Below are 11,248 nucleotides of genomic sequence, written 5' to 3' on the forward strand. Positions count from 1 at the left end.
CCAGGTACACACACACACACACACACACACACACACACAGAGAGAGAGGGAGAGAGACAGAGAGAGAGACAGAGAGAGAGACAGAGAGAGAAAATCACTGTTAATTAGCCTAAACAGACACACATACCTCTGATGACTGAGAATAAGGCAGTTGATTGAAAGGACTTCTTCTGTAGTGGACCTCCTCCTTTCATGTTGAATGTAGACATCAGGGAATTTTTGAAAACACTAAAGTATAATACAAAATAAAGTGGTTAACTATTGCGGTTAAAGACTGACATTTCAAAAGTAACGTTAAAGGAAGTCTTTTTTAAATCTCTGATTTGCGTAGTGACCACATAAAATTCTTATTCAGTATCGACACCAGAATGTTTGATAAATGTTGCATAATTTGTAGGCTTTACCTGTCCAGCATTCTTCTTGTACTGTCTTTGAAGTTTTTTCCTCCAATTTTACACAACTGTGTCACCTGAACAACACAAGCCAATGTCAGTACTTGGCAGGTATTATTACAGTATATGCTTCATTTTAAAAGTATATACCAACCTTAAAGGTTGATGCCCATTGACCTGCAAGTTTTCCATCACTGACCCCATAAAACTCTTATTTCATGAGATAATTTTAGTACTGCTGGATACTTTTTATAATTGTTCAATTTAAATCAATTATTATTTTATAATTATTGCCAATTTGAAACGAATTGTTTCAACTCAATCTTAATGTACAATGATATTGTGTTGTGTTTTTGCCTCATAGTCTGATAGTATGCAACAAGCCATGGTTCAGTCATAAATTGCATAATATATTTCAAATTAATTTTAGACTGTCAAAGATGAGCATTTTAGTGTGGAAAAGTTGCTTTGGAGTGTTTTTTTTTTTTTTTTTTTTTTTTTTTTTTTTTACCATTGCTGCCCGTGTATTCCCACTTTCAAGCTGCCTCTCTAAGTACTCTAACTCATCTTCAGTGCCCAAGGTTGACACGTGGAACCCAGTTTCTGGTTCCACAATTTTCCCTATTCTACGTAGTTCATCTTTTATTTCTAAAAGTTGTCTCAAAACCTTTTTTGAAATCCTAAATGCAACAAAGGCATTGTGTTAATTTAAAGTACAATCAAAAATAGCATCACAATACTGAGGTATGACAACTCCAATACATCAATAACAAAAAATTTTGAATGAGAATTTTAACAAATCACTGCCTTCTCATCTATATTGGACATCAAGGAAAAGAACTGTGGCCAGCTATCAACCAGAAGATAAAGTGAAGAATCTTTAATTACTCCCACGGTCATGATTCAGGAAAATTGCAAAAAATATTATAGTAACAATGTATTGATACTTACTTTTGTCTGTCATTGGAAACCTGTCTTTCTTTTCTGTAGAAAAAAAAAAAGGAAGCAAAAACATGTCACCGACATGGCAAAAAGCTCATCTCATAAGTATGTCCATACTAACCTTGGGGGTTTCTGACTTGAGGACTTCCGGATTGGCGCTCAGTCCTGGAAGCTGCAATTAAGTACCAATATATTATTATTTGGACTATTCAGATCAGTATGTGACTACTGGCTTATCCTACCATTGCTATGCTGATGACACACAGCTCTATCTTTCTTTCAAACCAGATGATCCATCAGTAGCTGCAAGGATATCTGGCTGCCTGGCGGATATCTCTGCATGGATGAAGGAACACCATCTTCAGCTCAATCTAGCTAAAACTGAGCTCCTTGTCTTTCCCGCCACTCCAACTTTACAACATGACTTCTCCATCCAGTTAGGTTCATCAACAATTACCCCATCGACTTCAGCCAGAAATCTTGGTGTAATCTTTGATGACCAATTGACTTTTAAAGACCACATAGCTAAAACTGCTCGATCCTGCAGGTTTGCATTGCACAACATCAGAAAGATCAGGCCCTTCCTAACAGAGCATGCTCACACAACTCCTCGTACAGGCCCTGGTCATTTCCAGGCTGGACTACTGCAATGCTCTTTTAGCTGGTCTTCCAGCATGTGCAATCAAACCTCTACAAATGATTCAGAATGCAGCAGCACGACTGGTCTTCAATGAGCCCAAGAAGGCCCATGTCACACCTCTCTTCATATCCCTGCACTGGCTACCAGTTACGGCTCGCATCAAATTCAAGACACTGATGCTGGCCTATAGGACAGCCACCGGCTCATCACCTGCCTACCTCCATTCATTACTACGCATCTACACTCCCTCCAGAAGTCTGAGATCCTCTAGTGAAAGACACCTTATTGTACCACCACAGAGAGGCACGAAATCACTTTCCAAAACATTCTCCTTCAATGTCCCTGCCTGGTGGAATGATCTTCCCACCCCCATCCGGAACGCAGACTCCATTACTGTCTTCAAGCGACTGCTGAAAACCCATCTTTTTCGACACTATCTGACTCAAAAAAATAAATAAATAAAAATCCTTCTCCTCTCTTTCCTGATCTTCCCTTTCTAGCCCATACTCATCTAACAACGCCTGTCATATGGTATTTTTGAGCACTTCCTATGTCGATCTGCCTCCTTAGGATGAATCACTTGTTGTATTCCCAATTGTAAGTCGCTTTGGATAAAAGCGTCTGCTAAACGAATAAATGTAAATGTAATGTAAATGTACTCTGGCAAAACATGTCCATACTAACCTTGGGAAATTCTGCTTTGAGGACTTCTGGATTGGCGCTCAGTCCTGGAAGCTGTAATTAAGTACCAATATATGATTATTTGGACTATTCAAATCAGAATCTGACTACTCTGGCAAAACATGTCCATACTAACCTTGGGGGTTTCTGACTTGAGAACTTCTGGATTGGCGCTCAGTCCTGGAAGCTGTAATTAAGTACCAATATATGATTATTTGGACTATTCAAATCAGAATCTGACTACTCTGGCAAAACATGTCCATACTAACCTTGGGGGTTTCTGACTTGAGGACTTCTGGATTGGCGCTCTGTCTTGGAAGCTGTAATGAGTAATGACATTAAAAAAATTTGCTAGTGTACTATTTCACCACCCAAAAAAATAAAAAATATGTTATGCTTTGTCCTGACATATCAGTTTTGTTTTTTTCCATTAACCTGGGGTTGAGGTGCGTATTGGTAAATCCAAAAAACGACCCCTGAATGCCGGTTTAGTCCCTGAAAAAAACATTGGAATTAGAGATACAGTACATCAAGATTGTATTGCATTCATCTAATAAAAAAATTAAAGCTGCTCTGTTTTTGTGAATTAAAGAGAAGTCATTGAATTCGAAATACAGAGCTCTATTTTTCTGAAATAATGAGTTTAATTTCTCAAGTGAATGCAATTTATCTCGACAGGATTTTTATAGTCAAACAATAATCAAAGCACATCTTACTTTTTGGCGTTTCAATTCTAGTTGAGTCCATAGAGTGTGGAGTGCCTTTATAGTCACAGAAAGCATAATGTATTAATTTAAAACAGCTATGGATGAAATACCAGTATGATACTTAGGGCTACTCTGAAGATTTTTGTGATGTCTTGAACTGGTATTTAGTTATCTTGTTTGTACACTACAATCATAACTACTTTTACTTCCTTGAAATGATTAAAACATCATTATTTAATTTGAATATTTTTCTTTACTTAGTTCAGTAATTGGAGAGAGGCATTGTGGAGTTTGTTGACAACCTAAAAAAAAAAAATTCAATTATATGGCCTGAGAGCTTTGTTGAACTCCTAACAGAGAACATTTAACTTTATATACAGTGCTCTGTCACCTTTCATTAATTTCTCCATTCATCCAATCGAGTGTTAAATATATCCATCCACGGTTAATTTAAAAACAATATTGCTAATAATTTTTTTCAGTACATGTATTTCTTGGGTTTATTGCAAGAAACACAGTCAGAAGTCATTTGTAAGTGGTCAATGCTTGTTTTGAAATTTAAATTATACTCCATATTTGATAAATTGAGAAATGAGTAGAAGGTAGCTGAGTGTAGCATATAAAGCTAACTGCACCCTGTTAAAACAATTTTCTAGACAAGAAAATGTGAAAAAATTACTAATTTATATTTTCAAAAAGTCTACTTACAAGGGTTTGTAGTAGGTGGAGTTGAAAAAAGGTCCTCAGAAAAGATTTGTTGGATCTAGCAAAATAAATAAGAAAAATAATATTTTTTTTAATAGTAAAATGCTTTACACAGAATGCCTAAAATTCGCCCACTCAAAATAAGAGTATTTAAGCTTTTTTTTTTTTTTTTGCTCTACTACATACACTATTTACAATTATAAGGCAAGTGATTGAAGCAGCAATGCTCCACGAGCATTTCTTAGGGCAAACACAAATGAATGAAATGGCCAATATCCATACCATAACCACTTATTTTACAAGTACGATTAATGACCTTACCCATTTTTGAATGGACCCTCTTCATCGGCTTATTTCCCTTCTTATTTTTTGGTACTAAAAAGAATAGTATAGGCATCAATAATTAATTAAAAAATAAATTATTGTTATTAAAATATATATATATATATATATACACACACACATATATATATATATATATATATATATATATATATATATATACACACACATATATAAAGCAAAACAAGTTAATTGAAATTAAACTTCTGTGCACGTGGCCAAAATAATAAATATACTATAATGTGTTTTGCGTACCTGAGGCAGTGCTAGGTTTGGAGGCCGTATCATATTTTTTGGGTGGCTCAGGAAAAGTACAAACTATAACATGAAAGGAATATATTAAAATAATGAAAATGAGATGTAAACACTGATGTTTTTATCTAAAATATAGTATTTCTTAAAACAATTATATATTATGCAAAATAATTCAATGGAACAGCCACAGAATTCTGACTGACAGCACAGAACAAGGACAGTTCTTGATGATCTTTAATTAAAATGGCCTATTTACACATGTAAATGTATACTGATTTGTTATATTACATAATATGTAATTAGCATTAATGTATTTAAAGAAAAACAAAATAATAACAGCACAACTACCTCGGCGGTTCTGTGGTGGTGGTGGTGGTGATGGGATCAAGGAGTCTGATGAGCAAATATCTAAAAACAATTGTAATATGGCCATGGTATTAAATTAATTCTGCGATTTTGACCTGCATTAACAAAGTTGTAAAAGAAACTGAAAGGTAAAAATGGCAGTTACCTTGGATGTAGTCTGTGTCACGATCCAGGCGGGGTTGAGGAGTGGAGAATGAGGAGGAGAACCGGAGTAAATGAAAACGTAAATGGTTTATTAAATAAAACACTGTAACTGATACAAACAAACAAAAACCGGGAGTATAAGATGAGCACATGAACACAAGCAAACAGAGGTAACAGAAAGCATTGACGGACAAATGGGGAGTGCACACACAGACTCTTAAATACACTGAAACGGGGGCGTGGTCACAAACAAGATAACAAGAGGGAAATACAAATATGGGCAAGACTGAACTAACTAAATATAACCAAAAAGGGGGAGACAAGGACTAAACCATATAAGCTAGAAACATGGGGGAAAAAACACTTGGAAAACATGACAGAACAGGACAATACACAGACATGACTCTGACAGTCAGAATAATTTTTCTTTTTTTGGTGCACGCCTCAGTCCTTGAGACATAATGGCCTGTGAATTAGACAAATTTAAATACTTATTAATAACCGTAATCAAATACAAGAATGATGAGGCATGATCTTTTTTAGATTCATCTGGCATACGAGTCAGTGTTTTAATTGACGTCGGCAATATTCTCACCCATAAAAGTTAACTGACGAGACCGGACCAAGTTTCAGTTCATCTTAAAGACATGGAGAAGAGGGAATATGGCAAATCCCTGTGCATGTGGTAAACACACAGCCTTCTTTTGCAGATACTTTGCCTTTAAAAGCTTCCTCTTTGCTCTGCTAAGGTCATTGTCCATCACATGTATGATGTTAATCAGCTTTGACTCACAAGGAAGATCAAACAGCTGCTTTGTGACCTTTGGGTCGATAACATCCACAACCAACATCCCATCTTGACGCTTTTCCCTCACAAACACAATTTGCTCAGTCCCCAACAGGAAGCAGTGATTTGGTGCCTTGGCTGATATAGAGTACGGTTTGCGCCTCCATTGCTTCATGTGTTGCTTTGTATTTGCTTTTTCGGCCAATCTTTTAGTGACCTGAGCGACTGGATTTTTGCTATTTCTGACCATTTTTTTTATGGACTGCAGGTGGTTCTCAAATGGAAAGCAGGACAACTCATTCAAGGAGCATTTGAAGTTAAAAACGTCATCAGCAATGTGTTTGATGGAATGTATGTTGTATGTTGGGAAAGTTTCCCCATATAGTTCAGAACAGGTATCCACAAAGTGTTCCAGCAGGTTTTGGGCATATCCTAGGTAGTGTTCTCTTCTGGCATCATCATCATCCAAGAGAATAGACATACCAATTGTTAATGACAGGAAGTGATGATAATGGTCCTGAGACAGAACATCCTGCAACACAAGTGGTCCTGTGTACAGCAGAAATTGCCGTAGTTCAGTTGCTTTCCAGCGATCAAGTTCGGTCAGAGATCTTGGCTGCCTGGCAAACTCTGCCGGCATTGCACCTTTCAGTTGTACCAACTGATTGTTTATTTTTTCTGTTCTTTTTTTCAACCTGCAAATAACTGGGCCTCGCAACAAAAAGGTAAGTAATCTTTTCACAGCTCCTAGAAAAATTAGGTGCATGTGGTCTAGAGGAAATTGTGAAACACATTTGATTCCAAGTTGGGCAAGAGGTGTAAGTTCCTTCTGATGGTTTGGATACTGCAACTGACTGAATTTATCATCAGTGATTTTCTCACAAGACACTTTAAGTGGACAACCCTTCCCTCAACTGATGTGGCCACTGACAAACAACGCTCACATCCATGCAATGCATTATGCCCTTTGATGCACTTCAGAAATGTTCTTGCTGGAGCATCACATATTAATGCTCGCAGAGTTACTTTGTGCACTGTGGTTTTGTGTGGGACACCATTTTCCATAAGCACCTGCAATTCTGCTATTAAATCACGAAGATAGTCATGAACAGGGTCGGGCTTGCTGTTGCCATAATATAGAGCAACCAGAAATGGATCAAAAGTAGCAAATTTAGCTAGAATAGGCCAAAAATGAGTTTTACTGGACTTGAATATTGGCAGACCATCTATATTGATAGTAAGGTCTACAGGACCTGCAAACCATGTGTTTTGTGAATGCAACTTATCTTATAGAAAAGCATTAAAAACTGCCAGATCGGATTACTTTTCGTCTCTCTTAGAAGAAAACAAACATAACCCTAGGTATTTGTTCAATACTGTGGTTAAATTAACGAAAAATATAGCAGAAACAGGTGCAGACATTTCCCAACAGCACAGCAGTAATGACTTTATGAAGTACTTTACCTCCAAGATAGACACTATTAGAGATAAAATTGTAACCATACAGCCGCCCGCTACAGTATCGCATCAGATAATGCGTTGTAGATCTCCTGAGGAACAATTCCACTCATTCTCTATTATAGGAGAGGAAGAATTGTATAAAATTGTTAAATCATCTAAACCTACAACATACATGTTAGACCCTATTCCATCTAAGCTACTAAAGGAGGTACTTCCAGAAGTCATAGATCCTCTTCTGAATATTATTAATTCGTCACTATCATTAGGATATGTTCCCAAAACCTTCAAACTGGCTGTTATTAAGCCACTCATTAAAAAACCACAACTTGACCCCAATGAACTAATTAACTACAGACCAATTTTGAATCTCCCTTTTCTGTCAAAGATACTAGAAAAGGTAGTATCCTCACAATTATGCTCCTTCTTAGAGAAAAATGGTATCTGTGAGGATTTCCAGTCAGGTTTTAGACCGTATCATAGTACTGAGACTGCTCTTATTCGAGTTACAAATGACCTGCTCTTGTCAACCGATCGTGGTTGCATCTCTCTATTAGTGCTACTGGATCTTAGTGCTGCGTTTGATACTATTGACCACAACATTCTTTTAAATAGACTTGAAAATTATGTAGGCATTAATGGTAGTGCACTGGCTTGGTTCGAATCGTACTTATCTGACCGTCATCAGTTTGTGGCAATAAATGAAGAGGTATCATTTTAATCACAAGTGCAGTATGGAGTACCTCAAGGCTCAGTACTAGGGCCATTACTTTTTACGCTTTATATGTTACCCTTGGGAGATATCATCAGGAAACATGGTGTTAGCTTTCATTGTTACGCTGATGATACTCAGCTCTATATTTCTTCGCAGCCCGGCAAAACATATCAATTCGAAAAACTAACAGAATGCATAGCTGATATTAAAAACTGGATGGCGAGTAACTTCTTACTGTTAAATCCTGAAAAAAACAGAGGTGTTAATTATTGGACCTAAAACCTCCACAAGTAATAACCTAAAACACAGTCTAATACTAGATGGCTGCTCTGTAAATTCGTCGTCTTCAGTTAGGAACCTAGGCGTCCTATTCGATAGCAATCTCTCCTTTGAAAGCCACATTTCTAGCATTTGCAAAACCGCATTTTTCCATCTTAAAAATATATCGAAATTACGACCTATGCTATCAATGTCAAATGCTGAAACATTAATTCATGCATTCATGACCTCAAGGATAGATTATTGTAATGCTTTATTGGGTGGTTGTTCTGCACGCTTAATAAACAAACTCCAGCTGGTCCAAAATGCAGCAGCTAGAGTTCTTACTAGAACTAGAAAGTATGACCATATTAGCCCGGTTCTGTCAGCACTGCATTGGCTCCCTATAAAATATCGTATAGATTTTAAAATCTTGCTAATTACTTATAAAGCCCTCAATGGTTTAGCTCCTCAGTACTTGAGCGAGCTCCTATCGCATTATAGTCCCTCACGTCCGCTGCGTTCTCAAAATTCTGACAATTTGATAATACCTAGAATATCAAAATCAACTGCCGGCGGCAGATCATTTTCTTATCTAGCGCCTAAACTCTGGAACAATCTACCTAACACTGTTCGGGAGGCAGACGCACTCTGTCAGTTTAAATCTAGATTAAAGACACATCTCTTTAACCTGGCTTACACATAAAACATTAACACATTCCTATAATTCAAATCCGTTAAAGGATTGTTAGGCTGCATTAATTAGGTCAGCCGGAACCGAAAACACCTCCCATAACACCTGATGCACTCGCTTCATCGTAAAAAGAATGGCATCTACACTAATATTAGTCTGTTTCATTCTTATTCCGAGGTCACCGTAGCCACCAGATCCAGCCTGTATCCGGATCAGATGGTCACTACAGTCCCCTTCTGTCACCTGTGGAGTTTTGGTTCCTTGCCGCTGTCGCCTCTGGCTTGCTTAGTTGGGGACACTTTCCAGCGATATCGTATACTATTTGAACTGAACTGACGATGATATCACTGAATTCATTGATGAACTGCCTTTAACTGAAAATTGATTATCTTCAATAATGCGTTACTTACACACTATTGTTCTGTTTAAATACTGTGCAGTTGCTTTGACACAATCTGTATTGTTACAAGCGCTATATAAATAAAGGTGACTTGACTTGACTTGGATGGACCCTGCCCAGAAACATCTAGCACTGATGTACCCTCCCCAGACACATCTCCTTGTACATCCAAATCTAGATATTCATCCAAGCTGCTACTTGATGCAGCGAGAGCATTAACTCGATCTCTCAATCGACGCCATTCTCTTAGATATTTGGGATCCATAACTGCTGAATATGGAAATAAAATTAACATTATAATTGATTATGTAACACTGTTATCCCAAGACATGTCTGACTACTATCATAATGTGTTTTGAAACTGAAATACAGTATTTTTTTAATTATCATTCTAATGAAGGTGAAAACAGATTTTATTTACATTTCTACTTTAGTTCTTCCCTCAAGTTTAAAGGGATAGTTCACTTTGAAATTAAATTTTGGTATGTTTTAGCTTACCTTAAGGACGTCCAAGATGTAGGTGTCTTTGTTTCCGCAGTAGTTTCAACTTTGATTTTTTTTAGGTCAAACTATTCTTGTCTGTCAGTCATATAATGCAGGTCTATGGTCACCACCTAAAAAGGCCATGCACAGATAAGTCCAAATTAAACAATTCCCCATCCTAAGTAAATGTAATCATTTACTCACTTTCACTTGGTTCCAAACCTGTATGGCTTTCTTCTGTTGAACACAAAAAATAAATTTTGATGAATGTTGTGAGTTGGTTTTCCCCTCGTTGCTTTCAAAGATCACACAAGTCTTGGGGTTTTGATACCAAAAGATGAGACTTTATTAACAAAGTAACAAAGCCGAGAGACGCTGCAGGAGAATCTCTCTCGAGCCCTTGTTCATATCCTCTTTTTTTATAGTTTTCTTCTAGGCGTGTTCCATACATACATTTACATATAGTTCCAGAGGGCTACAACCTTGTGATGCAGACATACAATGTATGTCTGTTCCTTTACAGAAGACCTTGTGATAAAGGTCTTGTGATATACACAGGCAATACATGATTATAATAGTAGCTTGGCATGTTTCCAAAATTAAACCCGTTTTCTTTGCACGTATTAATCCGCCAGTCCCGGTTCCCCCACCGCCGCGACTCGTAGATGGGGAACCAACCTATTCGGTTAATCGCATTCTGGACTCAAGACGGAGGGGACGCGGATTTCAGTACTTGGTGGACTGGGAAGGTTACGGTCCGGAGGAGAGAAGTTGGGTGCCTGCCAGGGACATACTGGATCACTCCCTTATTGATGACTTCAATCAACAGGTACAGGAGTCTGGGAACGTCAGGGGACGTTCCTAGGAGAGGGGGTACTGTCACGGTTCATGTGACAGTACTTGTTTGTTTGTCTTAATAAACTTCACAAACTGCATTTGCTTCCCCTTGTCTATTTTCACCGTCACAGTCAGTTAGCCGATGCTCACAACAGGTTGTCAATGAGAGTCAATAGGGCATCGGAATAGCCATGTAAATAAATCACTGTTTTATGCCATTTACGAGGCACAAAGTAGCTCCACACTTCATTGGTAGACATCCAAGGGCCCTGACATTTAAAACGAGACATTGAGAACTCAGAAAAAGCACCGGTAGTTTATTTACAAGACGATTTATACAGACAGTAACTGCAAGAAAAAATCTGGTCGCCGCCATCTTGAATTTATTGTATTAAAATCTATGTTTTCTAATACAATAAGTCACTGAGAAATTAAAAAATGC

General features: G+C 37.5%; 1 long non-coding RNA gene across 1 annotated transcript; it reads left to right on the plus strand.

Moving 5' to 3' along the window:
- The first annotated feature begins 987 nt into the window (after window positions 1–987).
- Window positions 988–3,057, plus strand: LOC141290271 (uncharacterized). Its single transcript, XR_012340081.1, has 2 exons — window positions 988–1,516; window positions 1,623–3,057. It is a non-coding gene; the product is annotated as an uncharacterized lncRNA (long non-coding RNA).
- Window positions 3,058–11,248: the final 8,191 nt, after the last annotated feature.

The sequence above is a fragment of the Garra rufa genome, chromosome 17 (genome assembly GCF_049309525.1).
Source record: "Garra rufa chromosome 17, GarRuf1.0, whole genome shotgun sequence".
NCBI lineage: Eukaryota > Metazoa > Chordata > Actinopteri > Cypriniformes > Cyprinidae > Garra > Garra rufa.